Source organism: Procambarus clarkii, chromosome 84 (assembly GCF_040958095.1).
Source record: "Procambarus clarkii isolate CNS0578487 chromosome 84, FALCON_Pclarkii_2.0, whole genome shotgun sequence".
In the NCBI taxonomy this organism is placed as follows: Eukaryota; Metazoa; Arthropoda; class Malacostraca; order Decapoda; family Cambaridae; genus Procambarus; species Procambarus clarkii.
The window spans coordinates 21,865,439-21,881,043 of NC_091233.1; positions in this window are offsets into that span (position 1 = coordinate 21,865,439).

Consider the following 15,605-nt stretch of genomic DNA (forward strand, 5'->3'; position numbering starts at 1 on the left):
TGTGAACCTCATTTTTAATGGTACTCTCTCATCTTGATTGATGTTCTGTAATGTTTCCCCCCCCCCCCCCTCACTGCCCCCTTGGCTGTTACCGGGAGACTAGACACAATGTTATAAAGAATTAAGCCAGACATTAACATGTTTATATTGAGAACGTATCTAAAATAATGGCAAGCATTTGATGCATCCTCAGTCCACTGTGATATTAATTTACTTGAAAAAAGTGCCTAAGTCATAATTATGTGCACACACAAACACATGAGTGGGGAAGAGGAAGAACACTTGGATGTGTAAGGATGCTTCATAATATTGGTCATATTATAAGATATACCGACATGGGAGACAGGGATGCTTTCTTCAGCCGCCCTCATATGCCTGCATTGTGTTCAGTTTTCTATTCTTGTTCTAAAATACTTTTGACAGAGTTCAGCAGAATGCATTGAGGTTTGGTGTACATTTGTTGTCAACAGGTTTGGATTAAGATAAATTCAGTTGTTGGGAGCGCACATTTCAATGCAAGAATGCAACCACCATTTGCATTAAAAAAAATTTTTTTTTTTTTATATTGGAAGATGTATGCATGATTGCATTTTGTTGTATAGGTATATGTCTCTACTTAGAACTTTGTGAGAATGCATTGTACGGAATACAAAATCTTTAATTATAGGGTCACTGAAATGCGCAATCGCATACCTTTTACTTCAACTACTTTCATATAGCAGTAGCACATGGAGAAGGTTGTGGCAGTGTTTAAAACAGTGTTCAACAATGGAACACGGTAATCCGAGCATGGTAATGCTCAGATTACTGTAAAACAAACGTGTTTTGTCATACTCCAATTTCAAGTTTAATGACACCGATGAATGTGTCTCCTAATATCAACTCTTGTTCTTAATATCAAACACTTTTCCCTGTAATAGACGATCTCCATTGGCAGCAGTAATTTGCTTCACATCCACACACACTGCTCTGTACCTATCTTGTCTTATTTTGGTTACTGTGTTCAGATTTTTTACTTCTCTATACTTCGTTCATCTGAACATTGCTTTATGTTAGCTGCTGTACCTTAATTTGCATGTTCTTTAATTTATATGCTTTTCAGTTATGGGAAATAGAGGAAACAAGGGAGATATATAGTAGGAGGAGTGAAGGGGAGCTGTACATGAAGAGTACTGTATAGAGCAGGCATTGTAAGCCCCTGACATGTTTTAAATCAAACCTGCATGATGGTGTTTTGTTTAGTATTTGTTGTAGCTATCATGTAGGAATACTATCACGCAGAACTTATTGCCCAAGAAATGCTATAACTTTCTCATACTTACGAGCAACAGTATATCCGGATCTGACCCAGATACCTGGGTCAGTTCACTCTGCCGGTATAGAATGTAATTGATTTGTATATAATATGTGCAAACAAGCAAATGTTAACTTTCATGCTGGTCTGTCATAAATGATAGGCTAAGCAAGGTTCTTGCAAGGGACCCGGGTTCAACTCCAGGGCAGGACAAAAATGGTTGGGCATATCCACAAGGGCCGTGATGAGCGCTCGAACCTACGTCCAGGATGATCCCAGACGCGCCTTAGTTGACTGCGCCAGGACATGGTTAAATAATAAAATAAATCGAATCCCCCTTGTGGATTTGTTCATTTGATGCATCACGCTATCGTGATTTCTGTGTATGGTTGGGCATGTTTCCTTTCACCTGATGCGTCTATTCATCTAGCAGTAAAGTAGATAGTTCCAGGGATTAAACAATTGTGGGTTGCATCATGTAGAAGGTCAGTAGGTAGCCTAGGGAAGACCTCGATAAAACTAAATACAGGTTTTCTGTCCCTGATAGCAGGAATTATAATATGGTACCATTACCCACTGTTCCCACTTTCATGGTGTGTGGAGGCATCAGCCTAAAAAAAGCAAATAACATAATAAAAGGTTATACATATTAATTATAAAACATTACAATTATTACTCGTCCATTTATCATAAATAATACAATACATAGCACCAGAGTTAAACACACACTTCCACACTCACCAGTCATCCTCATCAGCAACCCACTTCCTTGTACAACCAGGTATACAATCCTTTATATAAATTGTCATATACATTCACTCCATACAAATTGTATACAGTGCTTTATAAAAAAAGTGTCATATACTGTCCATTCACTCCATACAAATTGCTTCCATCATGCCATGTTCCTTGCAATATCCTTTGAATTATTCGGAATCACTTCCCACATACATATATATCATGTCCACCCATCTTCCCAGCCTTCCTCTACACCTTTCACTGGGTATTTATTGAATAGTGTTTATAATCAGAGACTACTTATACAGTATAGCATTCGATTTCGAACTTTCTCTTGATAACTACTGTACTCTACTTTATACCCAGAGATGGGATACTGAATCCATCCCCAAAGACGTGTGACAAAGTTCTTCCATCGGTTAAGAAATATAATAAAAGGCCCATTGCCTGGAGGTTTTTGCTCCATTGTCCTAACCAGTTGAGCCTTGTAGATATTTGAACATATAATTAATGTGCACCTTATGTGATTTTAAAAGTATCATTCTCACTCCCAGTTTGGTTTTGCGGTACAACTGGCATTTTAGTGGATTTGGAAGGTCACATTTGCGATGCTAATTTCTTCTACATGTAAATTCTTCATGACCATCCTTTTTGGCATTGATTTTGTCTTTAATCCAATTTGTCACAACTGTATTTTTTTTTAAAAGCTTCCTCTCCAGCCGAACCTTCAAAATTCACACTGGAATCACTTCTTCCTCTTCTTATTGACAATGTTAATGGGTCCTACAGGGCATTGTTTAACTCTTAGGAGGCGATTATCATCTATTGATGATCCTCAGAGTAATGCAGTTATATGATTATTTAAATGATTATTGTCTGGGTTTTACATGTTTGATGCAAATATGAATATAATAGGTCTATGTGGATGTAATGGAGTTTACCGTGGCCCATGAACAAAAATCCTGCTACAATTTCAATGTTACAAATGCAGTTAGTCATGAACACTAGGGGAATGAGGTCATTGTCATGCAACGATTTAAAAAATTATTGTCGGGATTTACACATATGGAGCAGATATAGATATACAGTAATGGCTGTCTGTGGATGTAAATAAAGAGAAACAAGTGGTGTTATGGTGTAGATTCTTCATTTTTCCTCAGGAAAGCTTGTAGCTGATGTTTTTTTCCTGGGCTAGCTAGCTAGCACTGCTTTAAATTCTCTACTAAAAGAACTAGCATTGCAGGTATAACTGTACTAGAAAGAGTATCCATCATCAACCCTTAACCCAGAATGTACACCAACTTGTATATGAGGATAGAATAGTGCAAAATTCTAGAGTTAATATTCATCATCTGCCTATTTAGGGCATCTCATGTTCATTATGTGTGCAGTTCTTTACCTAACTCGTGCAATTTTATATGCCCCGAGACAGTTACATTCCACATGCCAACGATTGTTGATCATTTGTTATTGTAGTTGCCTCTTGCAGTGTTCTCATGGCTCCGAAGTCTCTTAACCCTTCTCATCCCGTGGTGCTAGAAAATCAACATTGGTTGTATCTTATCTTTAGCAGGTACTGTAACACAGTTCACAATCACCTAGCATTAAATAGGTGCCTGGGAATTAGGCAATTGTGCACTGTAACTCGGAAGAATGTCAGTACAGAGGTTGTGCTAGGGGGTTCCTCGATGAGCGGAACTGCGGGCCGCTCCAAGCAACAGCCTGTTGGACCAAGCTCTCGCAAGTCGAGCCTGGTTCAGAGTTGGGCTTGGGAAGTAGAACTCCCAGAACTTCATTCAGGTACAAGCTTAAGCTTAACAGGCTTCTTGTCCTCAACAATGCAAAACCAAATTTTGGTGGGTTGCCTATCATATTGGCATTGCCTGCAATGGCCTAGATGCCTTTGCTGAAGAATTCATAAAAGTCCCATCTCACAGTCAAATTCCTCACTTAGGCAACTTGCCTTATAACAAGGAGGTGGTCTGGTCGAGGACCGGGCTGCGAGGATGCTAAGCCCAGAAATCATCTCGAGATAACTTCAAGATAGGTTTCTTCCTTGGCTTTTATAATGTGATCTGCAACTGTGATTCGCCTTCTGTCATTGGAATAGGAAATGAGGAAATTTCCTTGACTAGGTCATGAATTGGTCACTCAAGAATAACATGAAAGGATTTAATATAAGGGAGACCTACATTATTTCATTAACAGCTGCACCACAACTTTTACAATGTTCCAATTTGCTGAATGATTGCAAGTTTTGCTTCCCTGATGTTCCTCCCCCCCCCCCCCCCTGTCCTTTCCCAAATCCTTATCCTGATTCCTTCCCAGCACCAAGCCTTTAGTCATAATGGCTTGGTGCTTCTGATAATACACGCTTAACTCACGGTCACTTAATGGAGCGCCGCCCTGCTCCTTATTGTCCAAATTGCATTGTCCCTCTTACACTCGTGCATATCCTAGTTGAATGTCTTGACTTCCAGGACGAGCGTGTGTCTTGCCTTCCGACTGTTCCTTGCGGTCACTTGTCCCTTGATAGAATTCTTGATGAATTGGAAACTTTTGATATCGTTCGCCTTGCGCATTTCTGTTCTCGTATTTGGCATCCTTGGTGATATTTGGCGTCCTCTGATTATTCCCCACATTTGACGGTGCTACATAGCCTTCCCGGTTTGGTGCCTTCTTTTGATAATTACTTACTTCTGATAATTCCTTCCTTGCTTCCAGTCACCTGTCCTTTGCTAAAATCCTTGCTGAATCAGACTCCATCACTTGACAGTGCTTGTGACTTTCTGCTCTTATACAGTATTGGCATTCTACATGATCTCTAGTGCTTCTTAAACATTGGTATTCTGTAACCTTGTTATAATTTATAGCTTTCCTGGCTTACATTTTTGTGATAATTATAGTACTTTCACTAGTCAATATTATGTATTGTAATTAGTCTCTCCCGTCTAGTCACATTTTGTACTTTACCGGTATATGTAATGCACTGAGTGAGTTTTGTAGTCCAATTATGTGCCTTAGCAACAGTATTGTTCACATCTATGTTCCATAGTCATGATATAACTTATTATTTACCTTGAATGAAATTTTGCTACATTTATGTATGTTATTTCCTTTGGAAATGTGCAACTGTCATATTCCATTTGCTGCTGATAGCTCTTCTACTGTATCTCATTTAATTTTATTAAACTACTTAGGGATACTACATTTGAATTATCCCAGGCGCTGCCTGCATGATACTTTTGAGCACACTGTAATAAGGCTTTGGATCCTACTAAGCACCAACCCTGAAAATGGCTTTGTAATGGGTGGGATCTAAGGCGTGTATGTTACAGGACACACCACCCTGTGACAGCAGAAAGTGGACATGTAAAACCTAATCAGATCATTGTAGTAACACCTCCAGACTCTTCGTATCATTGCAGTGGCTTACAAGGTAAAATTTTCATTGTAGTTGTATCATAGAACTACCATGTACAGTACTTTACTTAAAAGTATTAAAAATTTTATGCAATTTTATTTCTCATTTTTAAGTGATCCCAATAATTTAGATGTTTTGAGTGGAAACTAGCAGCACGAGATCTTTGCACACACACTCCAGGTCAGTAATTCCTCCAGCTTTGAATGGGGCTGTTAGTTTGCAACAATATTTCACTCTAGAGAGCATTAGTGTCTTAAAAAGCATCATTGGTGTGACATCTCTTGTTTAAAAGGTTCTTTTTATCCAACATGTTTATTTTTTGCAGTTCAACATCTAATTTGTTGCGTTCTTTAAAAGTAAGGTCTTCCAACATGATTACTCCTAAATATCTTGCATTGCTTTTTCTTTTAATAGTGTGGTTTGACTATTTCATGTTTTTTCCATAGTGCAGTAAATGGAACTTCTTATCATTAAACATTGTTATTTTCTGAGGCCTTGTGAAAGACTTGATTAACATACAATTGGAGGTTTGCTGCATCCTCTATATTGCCTACTCTCATGAAGATTCTAGTGCAAAGGATGATACAGGACTATAGTTTGTATCCTTGTCTATGTCTGATATGAGGGAAACGTACCAGAGCAGGCATGGTACCTTGGGGGGGGGGGGCCTGAACTTACCACAGTGGGTGATTCAGATTTTACTTTATTGACTGTTATACAGTGGGTTCCATTTGTTAGAAAGTTAAAGATCAATCTCCCTAATTTGCCAGTACAGTAATTCATTTTATGTACAATAACACCATGGTTACATTTGTCAAAAGCTTTTATAAAATCTGTATTACATCAGCATTTTGCTTGTCTTCCATGGAATCTATGGCCAAGTCATAGTGGTCTAACAATTGCGAGAGGCAGGAGTGCTGTGTCCTGAACTCATGTTGCCCAGGGTTATGTAGACGCTGATTCCATGTGTTTTGTGATCTCACTTTTGCATGGTGATGTATCACCACTTTGTTCACCCCTTTATCTTCTATTCATGATGGGGTGCTCAATCTGATAATACCCAATGCTTAATAAAGCATCCACAAGACCTGCTGAGACACCCAAGGGATGCTTGTTGGCATCTCCTACAACAGTAACACTTGCCACTAAGAGAATGTCATATGATTGACATATCCCTTAAAGATAAGTGCTTTTGTTTTAGTACTTAACCCTTAACAATAATTTGCCCATAGGCTTCTATAAATCTTTTTATTTGATCTCGGAACCCTAAGTTCCCCAGGCCTGTTGAGAACACTAGGTCCTGGTAGTTTTATTAATGTCTGGTACCAGAACCAACATGTACCAGGAAGCTACCAAGGGTTAGTTTAGAAATGGCTGCAGACCAATTTGTATCAACAGATCCTCCCTACTACATATATATCAACACACCTGTTTGCTCTGCACAAGTTGCTAGAAGGAACCTAGAAGATATAGTTTTAAAGGATTATTCATGAAGATTTTAAATGTAGAGTCCAGTTAAGTCTTGGGTCTATCATGTCATACTGAGAAATTGAACCATATCTTTGTAAGGAAAGAGCAGGTCAAGGTGGAAGCAGGTGCTCCGATCTTATTTTTAGTGAAATTCATCAAAACTATTTTGTGTAGGGAGATGTTAAAGCTTAAGTTAAAGTTCTGTTGCAAAGGAGGCTTAGTGTCTTGCGTATAGTTGACAAGTCAAGACCCCGAGATAAATGGCATGGTCATCAGCATAGAGGGTTATGGACACTCACTGATGACAGTAGTAACAATGATAAGGGCAGTGAGAAAGTCAGTGATCAGTGATAAGGTTCTTCAAGAAACCCCCTTCTATGGTAATTCGAAAATGGTCTATATTCGTATACAGGATCACCATAGTAGTTTTATTCCTGGCAGGGCCAGTTGTTGCCAGTATTAAGACTGGCAACTGTCTGCACTTACCTCGAACAACTTGTTATTGAATTAGTTAATGCAACAGTATCTCTCTCCAAATTCTCTAGTTCATTGTAATTTAATTCAAACAATTAGAACAATATTCATGCATTCAAACAAATTGCATTCAGAATGTCACTCATTATATGGTGTTATTGTCCTTTATGACTGGTTCACAAGCCAAGTTGTGTTGTCAATACATCTTCCGGTACACGCAAGACAATGATACTAACAAAATTAAACTCATCTTTCAGCTGTAGCAGGTGGTTCTAAACCTGCGCATCATTGAGTTTAATGTCCTCAGCTGGAATGACTGGTGACCTCTCCCAACGGAAACCTTTTATTTGAACACTAACCAATATATGAGACAGTGATGAATGCCTGTTGCTGTACTAGTATTTAGTAATTCGATTCGATAATTTAGTGAAACGATTCTTCGCGGCAGGGGATCGTATTCCAGGGACCATAGGATTAAGGACTTGCCCGAAACGCTACGCGTACTAGTGGCTGTACAAGAATGTAACAACTCTTGTATATATCTCAAAAAAAAAAAAAAAAAATTAAACCATATTCTTAGTGATGGGCTGGGGTCAAAAGTAGCATGTCCTCTGTCAGCAAAGTGTTGGTGAGTGAAGTTTGGCTAAGTGGAACTGGTTACTTGAGTTCTGGTGTGCAAGTGGTACTTGGTACTCACCTGGTTGTACTCACGTAATTATGCTTGCGGGGGTTGAGCTCTGGCTCTTTGGTCCCGCCTCTCAACCGTCAATCAACTGGTGTACAGGTTCCTGAGCCTATAGGGCTCTATCATATCTACACTTCAAACTGTGTATAGAGTCAGCCTCCACCACATTACTTGGTGGTTGGCTTCCTGTGCAGGCGTGAAGCTCCCTCCTGCCTACTGCTTTATATACAGGTACTGTACTTGGTTTCCATATTTATAATATTATGTATATTTCAGTACATTAATAAGTGTTGTTGTTTATGGATTCATTCAGTAATTAATGAAAAAGAGCACAGGTTGTTTAAGGGTATCTTTACACTTTCTGATAAACCAATTTCCCAACTCAAAGATTTAGCTTAACACTTGCCAAAGACAAAACAACGTGACATTATTTTAACATTCTACACATATGCTCTTTGGATTTGGTACCTATATGTTATCTCTTTACAAAATATTGTACTGGATATAATAGTGACAAACGAATTTCAATGCATCTAATACTGTAAAATTTACGAGAATCATTAATAATGGTTATAGTGGGTCAACATGAACCTAATTCTCCTATGTTTTAAACATCCACAATGAAACAAGTTGGAATATGTGACTGGGTTTTAAAGTCAGTAGTGGATGTTAAATATTTGTACATATAAATGGTGGATCTTTTTCACACCTTCCTTATTGAGATTGGGGGCTGATAATGTTTTTGAAAAAAAAAAAATTGGTAATGAACGTCATCAGTTGATCCCAAGGACCAATATTGAACGAGTATGCCTTTCTGCCAGTCATATCGCAGACCTCTATCAAACCACACACAAAGAGGGTGGTGTTTGTTTACAAGAGTGTTTTGTGTATGCCAAGTCCACTACGGGCTCGCCATAGCCCGTGCTACTTGGAACATTTGTTCCGAGTAGCTGAATCTTTAACAACAAAGACCGTCTCTGGCAAGTCCTTAAGAATGTGTTTAAAGACCTGTACTTTCCTAAAACCTTACTGATGTGAAATAGACAATGGGTGTGCTCAAAAGTACCAGTCGAGTGAATTTTAGAATGGAGACGACCAAGTCCAGAAAGATGGATAGCTACATTTAGTTTAATCCCACTGACGAAAAAATAAAAATCTTACGTTTTAAGTTGGCTTTTATTAGCAAAATGGTTTTACAGCAGTGAAGGAGTAAGATTATTTTATCAACAAACAATAAAAGCTGCTGCAGTGACCACAGACATCAAGTGCATCAACAGACTTGCATCACAACCGCAACCACATACAAAATGCTCGACTGTTCTTCCAACTTACACTGGTTGGTTATACAGTTGGAATATCATCAGCCTAATTACTTAACACTCAAAAGATGAAAGTGACCGTTCTGAAACAGATTACAGTACATGTAACGGCTGTGATATAAGCCAGGCCCTGGAATGAAAATATTTATGCAATTACATAAGAATGAAATGAACTCACTTCATTTGATGTATTTACAATGAACAAGAGAGAAAATGCTTAGATTTATACAATGTTTCAAAAGCTAGATTAAGAAGAAACCACAGAATGATTGAGGCCAAGGTCGAGCTCCCTTATCCAATAATATGCAAATTCATCATCTACAATATTATGTATACTTTCCTGAGCACTTTCTCTGGATGATTTTTTTAGATTACAATAAACTGGACTGTAACAAGTAAATGACTGCAGCAAAACAACAAAAATAAAAAAAATACAGGGAAAAATATATATATATAGGATTACACCACCCCTTCTACCTGGTATACCCAACTATGACAATTCTAAACTTATGAAATTATATTGCAGATTTAACTTTTGTTCTAAATAACACAGCCAAAGGGGCTACAGAGGAACTGATAATTAACGTCCACTAATTTAGTATGTCGTCTCACCTACGTCAGAAACATATCCTAAAAGCAGTATATAAAGAGAGGAAGACAAAATTCACACTGTAGGGTAGGTCAGCAAGGCTGTTTTGATGGTAACAATTGCAACTCAAGACTAGATGTCACAAAACATTCATCTCTAAAAAATATGAGTCAAATCCTCAATTAAAAAATGTACCCTAAAAATGTACTACATCATAAAAATTGTAAGTAACCCCCCATCCCATCTGTGTTCAGATAATTCATCACTCCCCCCCCCCCCTCAAGTATTGAGAAACTACATATCAAAATTATTCATACTGCGGGATTTACCGCACATATGTTACTTTACATCAATAATCTTTGGTACAAAGTGCACTTATCTTTAGTGCGTTATTAAATTGTGATGTATTGACATAATTCATAGAAATCAGTAATAGACTACAACATTTTCAACAACATAATAATGTATACAAAAAATATGCCTACACACAACTGATTTGTGAGTCAAACACAGTGTTGTCCTCGACCCTATACCACCACACACCGGCTCTTCCATCCCATAAATATGCATAAGTTGAGGGAAAACCTACTATAAAACAGACACGTCAAAACAAATTGTGAAACACAAGTGGTATTCAATTTCTACTGCATAAACAACTTGTATTCACAATATTGCCAACATTTCAATATCAACCTCTATAATAATATTATTGCAGATGTACTACCTTTAACTTGTTTATGGTACTGTACAGAAGAAAGTTTCCTCAACGATTAATGTACAGTACAGTACCGTTTATAATTTAGATGTTTACTACTGTATCGTCTTTTAAAAATTAGATTTTGGTAGAATTTATTTACTTTAATTATTAAATGTGTATGCTCACATGTCTGAAGGCGCAGAGTAATGGAGACAAATACAAAAATTAACAGTGCAGTACTTATTAAGTCTGAATAGTTTTCTAAATAATTTAACCACTCTCTTCAGACTTACAATAACCAACTCTTTCAAAACTACTGTACATTAAAATTATCATCACATTATAATAAGAAATATTCTACCTAATATTCTACAAACCGGCTTTTAAATACAAAATAAACATATTATAGTTATCAAAAAGTGCGAAGCTGGTATACCTGTATAGCTCAATTTATAGCGATACAGTAATGCTAATTCAAATTCACCACATAAGTTAAACATGTTATGATATGCTTTAGAAGAAAGTCTTACAACAAATGTATAAATTTTACACCTATAGTTCTTCAATTTCACTGAATGCCATCAATGATCAGAGATGTAAAAGCACAGTACAGTCATCTACCTTGTATCCAGGCATCTTGGAACTGATGACCAAAATGATCCATACTGTCCAAGTAACAGTCACTCTTCCCTAAATATCTACATAGAACAAAAATAATACATTATTATTATATGATGCTACCCAAAATAAAGGATTTGTTTTAGTAGGCAGGAGTATTTTTCAGATTTCTTTAGTACTGTTCATGTCCAATAGCTCTTCCTTTTCACTGCCATCTATTATTTAGGAAGGATAGGCAAACAGGTGCAAGTGCATAATCAAACCACCTATCGGAAATTAACCTCGGAAGGTAGCCTATTATGTCAATGAACAGCCCTCCTTGGCAGTAATATTTATGTTAAGGCATATTGTGTGTGAAATAGCCACTGCACTGTAGAAATCATTGCATGAAATCCCAACCATAACTAACAGTTCTGCCATTTGGAGCAAGGATGACCTATGGTAGCCCAAACCACAGTACAGAAGTGCCACATCTGCCTACAGTCACAGTGGAGCCAAGTGATCCAATATAAAGACAAACCTACCTTGCTTAGTTCCGATTGGCCTGCAGTGTTTCCAGATGAAATGCGGAGACACAACATAATGAGGAGCAGGTCAACTACTCTTGTACAGAAAGGTCAACCTGCTGTCCTATGGCCAAGGATTATCAAGTTAATAAACTGCATACTGTTTGAAGTTAATGATAGCATGGAATACCATATACTTCTGTAATGAGTAAGATATTGCTCTCAGATCATACTGTACTTCCTTTCTATATGTAAGATATGAACGTGATCATGTGTAGTCACTTGGTAGAGCCAGCCAGGGTGTGTGTTCAGGCCACAAGCCATACCTATACATGCTACAAGTTTGTGACCACGACTTAGCTGTGCCCTGCAGCTTTAACTCTGCTATACTTCATTGGCATTGCATGTGTTATCATGACTGTGTTAAGTCCACTATGGGCTCACCATAGCCGTGCTACTTGGAACATTTGTTCCGAGTAGCTGAATCTTTAACAACAAAGACTATCTGGCAAGTCCTTAAGAATTAACTACACAAAATGAAGTTGAGCTGGAATTCGTTACTCTCGTTTATTTAGGATTAATGTTTCCCAACTTCAATTCATTGTTTTACTGTAAGCAACAAAGATGCCAAGACAAAGACGACGCACTTGTGTCTGTTCATAGTGGAGCACCAACGAACATTTTCAGCTACTCATGGTAATAGTAAACTCTATTGCACTACAAGTGTATCCATGTGTGCAACATTTATGCATGAATTTTCAGGGAAGCTATGCTACAGGAGTTAACACATTACTGTGCATGCATTGACTGATGTATTCTAGGATTCCTTTTGTCATCAAGGCCCCACGTTTCCCCATCAATTGCTGTAGCATCAATAAATCAATTGTTAATGTGACTGCTATCGAGTTACAGACAAACTGAAGCTCTTCATAAACTAGTAATATTTTACCCATCAAAACTGTGCAGTCTTTTGTGGAAATAATCGTAATTTGAGTACTGTACTATAATGCCAAACCTTCATATATATGCGAGCTGACTGAAAATAAAAAAGTTATGGCACACCTGTTCTCTGCTTACACATGACCTCATGCTCTTGAAGTAAACTAATCACAAACTTTACTATATATTACAACTAGCCTCATTTTAATTCAAATTTGATGCACAAACCCACCATTGATGGAAATCACTACGAAGAAAGATTCCAAAGACAAGACCCAAATGATTCTAGTGAATGTGCTTATTGCAAGACTTGCTGTCTCTTAGCATCAAGAGGTACAATGCTTCATATCAAAGATTGATCAGTGCTCTAGGTGCCATTCTTCAAATAGTGTTTGCAGGAAGAGATTCAGACAAATAGCTTTCAAACCTAGTCTTGGTACTGTACTTCTTATAGGTGCAGTTGAGACTCGAAGGATGGTTCAATATTTTATTACTGTAAAGAGTATGTATTTCTTGTATTTTTCTTTATAAAATTACCAGGACATGTTAAAGGGGGTTGAGATTTACACGCTATGAGTTCTCACTCATAGCATATGAGTGGGTCAGTGTCAGGTTGTGATTGAACACTACTGTATTGTAATATGCCAGTTTACATTGGCTGAGCCTCAAGAATACTTAAAAAAATAAGTTAGCAGTCCATCTCTGACTTTAGCTCAGATACTCCTGAATCATTATGTAAACAGTATTATAAAGAGGGTGAAAAAATAAGGAAAAGAAAATGAATCATGACAAGCTAATTAATGTATAGCATTGACAAGTCATTCAAGTGCAGGTGACGAGTCACAATAACGTGGCTAAAGTAAGTTGACCAGACCACACACTAGAAGGTGAAGGGACGACGACGTTTCGGTCCGTCCTGGACCATTCTTAAGTCGATTGTGTCAAAGTCAAAAAAGTCATTCAAGACTCGAGTGTTTTTCACTCTTTCCAATGTTCATAGCAATGATAACTAATGATCATAAAATATGTAGACGATGAGTCACAATAACATGGCTGAAGATATGATGACCAGACCACACACCAGAAGATGAAAAGCCTACAAGGATTTGGTCCGTCGTGGACCATTATCAAGTCAATGGTGAGAATGGTCCAGGAAGAACCGAAACATCGTCGTTTCTTCATCTTCTGGTGTGTGGTTTGGTCAACATAAAATACCTTTTTAACACCTTGCTGTGAAACTCGTACAATAATACAGCTCACCAGTCGGCACTTACATTACACAAGTCCCCTGATTACTCTATCTCGAGTAAGTAATAATGGCTTGTGCTTATTTTCTATTGGACAATTTGCTGTATTTTTTATTGAGATAAAGAGACATGTTTATGTCTTTAGCAAGTGACAGACTGCTTGTTCAATTTTTCACCCAGCAATTGTAATTCATTGATTCAACTTTAATTAAATGTAAACATAATTTATATAAAATTTGTAAGTTATTGTAAAAATCATGTATACCAAACTACCTTATAATGAGGGGACACTATTTTGAGCAAACAGAGGAAAAATGCACAAGGAAATCACAATAGTTTTGCATATCTTGATAAAATCTTTTGGAACACTGCACTGAGATCGACCTCACATCCTGAGTCACCCCAGATGTTTATCTCCTACATTATATCCAGGGGGAATCTTGAGATGATTTCGGGGCTTTAGTGTCCCCGTGGCCCGGTCCTCGACCAGGCCTCCACCCCCAAGAAGCAGCCCGTGACAGCTGACTAACACCCAGGTACCTATTTTACTGCTAGGTAACAGGGGCATAGGGTGAAAGAAACTCTGCCAATTGTTTCTCGCCGGCGCCCGGGATCGAATCCCGAAACCACAGGACCACAAGTCCAGCGTGCTGTCCGCTCGGCCGACCGGCTCCCTCTCTTAATAAGGGAAGGGGATTAAAAGGTAGCTGATGCCCCAAAAAGCCCACACCACAGACAAAAAACATGTGACACCTAATGTCAACAAACTGGGAAGGCTAAGCCTCTCATAAGGAATCTGAAAACAGTTGCAAACTTAACTTGCCTGATAGACTTTTCTAACCTGACATATTGAAAAATGTGATAGATTGTTGGGTACAGATAACTGATGTCTGAATACAACATAGATGACTATACTAGTTAGAACTATTTTAAGGTATAATGATACTTTATATTTTTTTTAGTGTGTATAATAAATGTGGATTTGTCAATGCCTGACACTTCATATATAAAGTAAATTACAGTATTCTTTGTTTCTTAAAAGTTTCAAGTAACATCTAATAGTAAGAGTGCAACCAAGGAAAAAATAAAAAGCTAATTTTTAAATTAGTAGCCCGTTAGTGTCACCTTTGGCTCAGTTGCACCAACTCGGCAATATTTCCATTTAACCATAATTATCTAGACCAGGATTACCGGACAATCTATAAATGTTGGAATCTATCAGAACATAAACAAGACAGAATTGAAAAGTGATATTTACCAAAAACAAGTGAACGTGTGGTCCTCTGAGGTAGCTCTAAACTTTCTCAATACAACTGTATTTTTCCCAGATTGTCACAAAGCAAACTAAAGCCTAATAAAAAAATGTCCTCAAAGTTTTTCCGCTTTTAAAAAAGGTCAACGAATACAATATTAGTTGAAGATAATAAACTAGTAATATACTGAAATTTCCTTTTGCTGTTTGAATTAAGGCATGAACAGCAATAAACAAATGGGTTAACAAATTTATTAAAAAGAGATTATCCTTAAAGCTGAACAAATAGCATACCTTTCTTCATACAACTAATTACTATCAACAACATAATCACCTGTTTGAAAATGTAGACT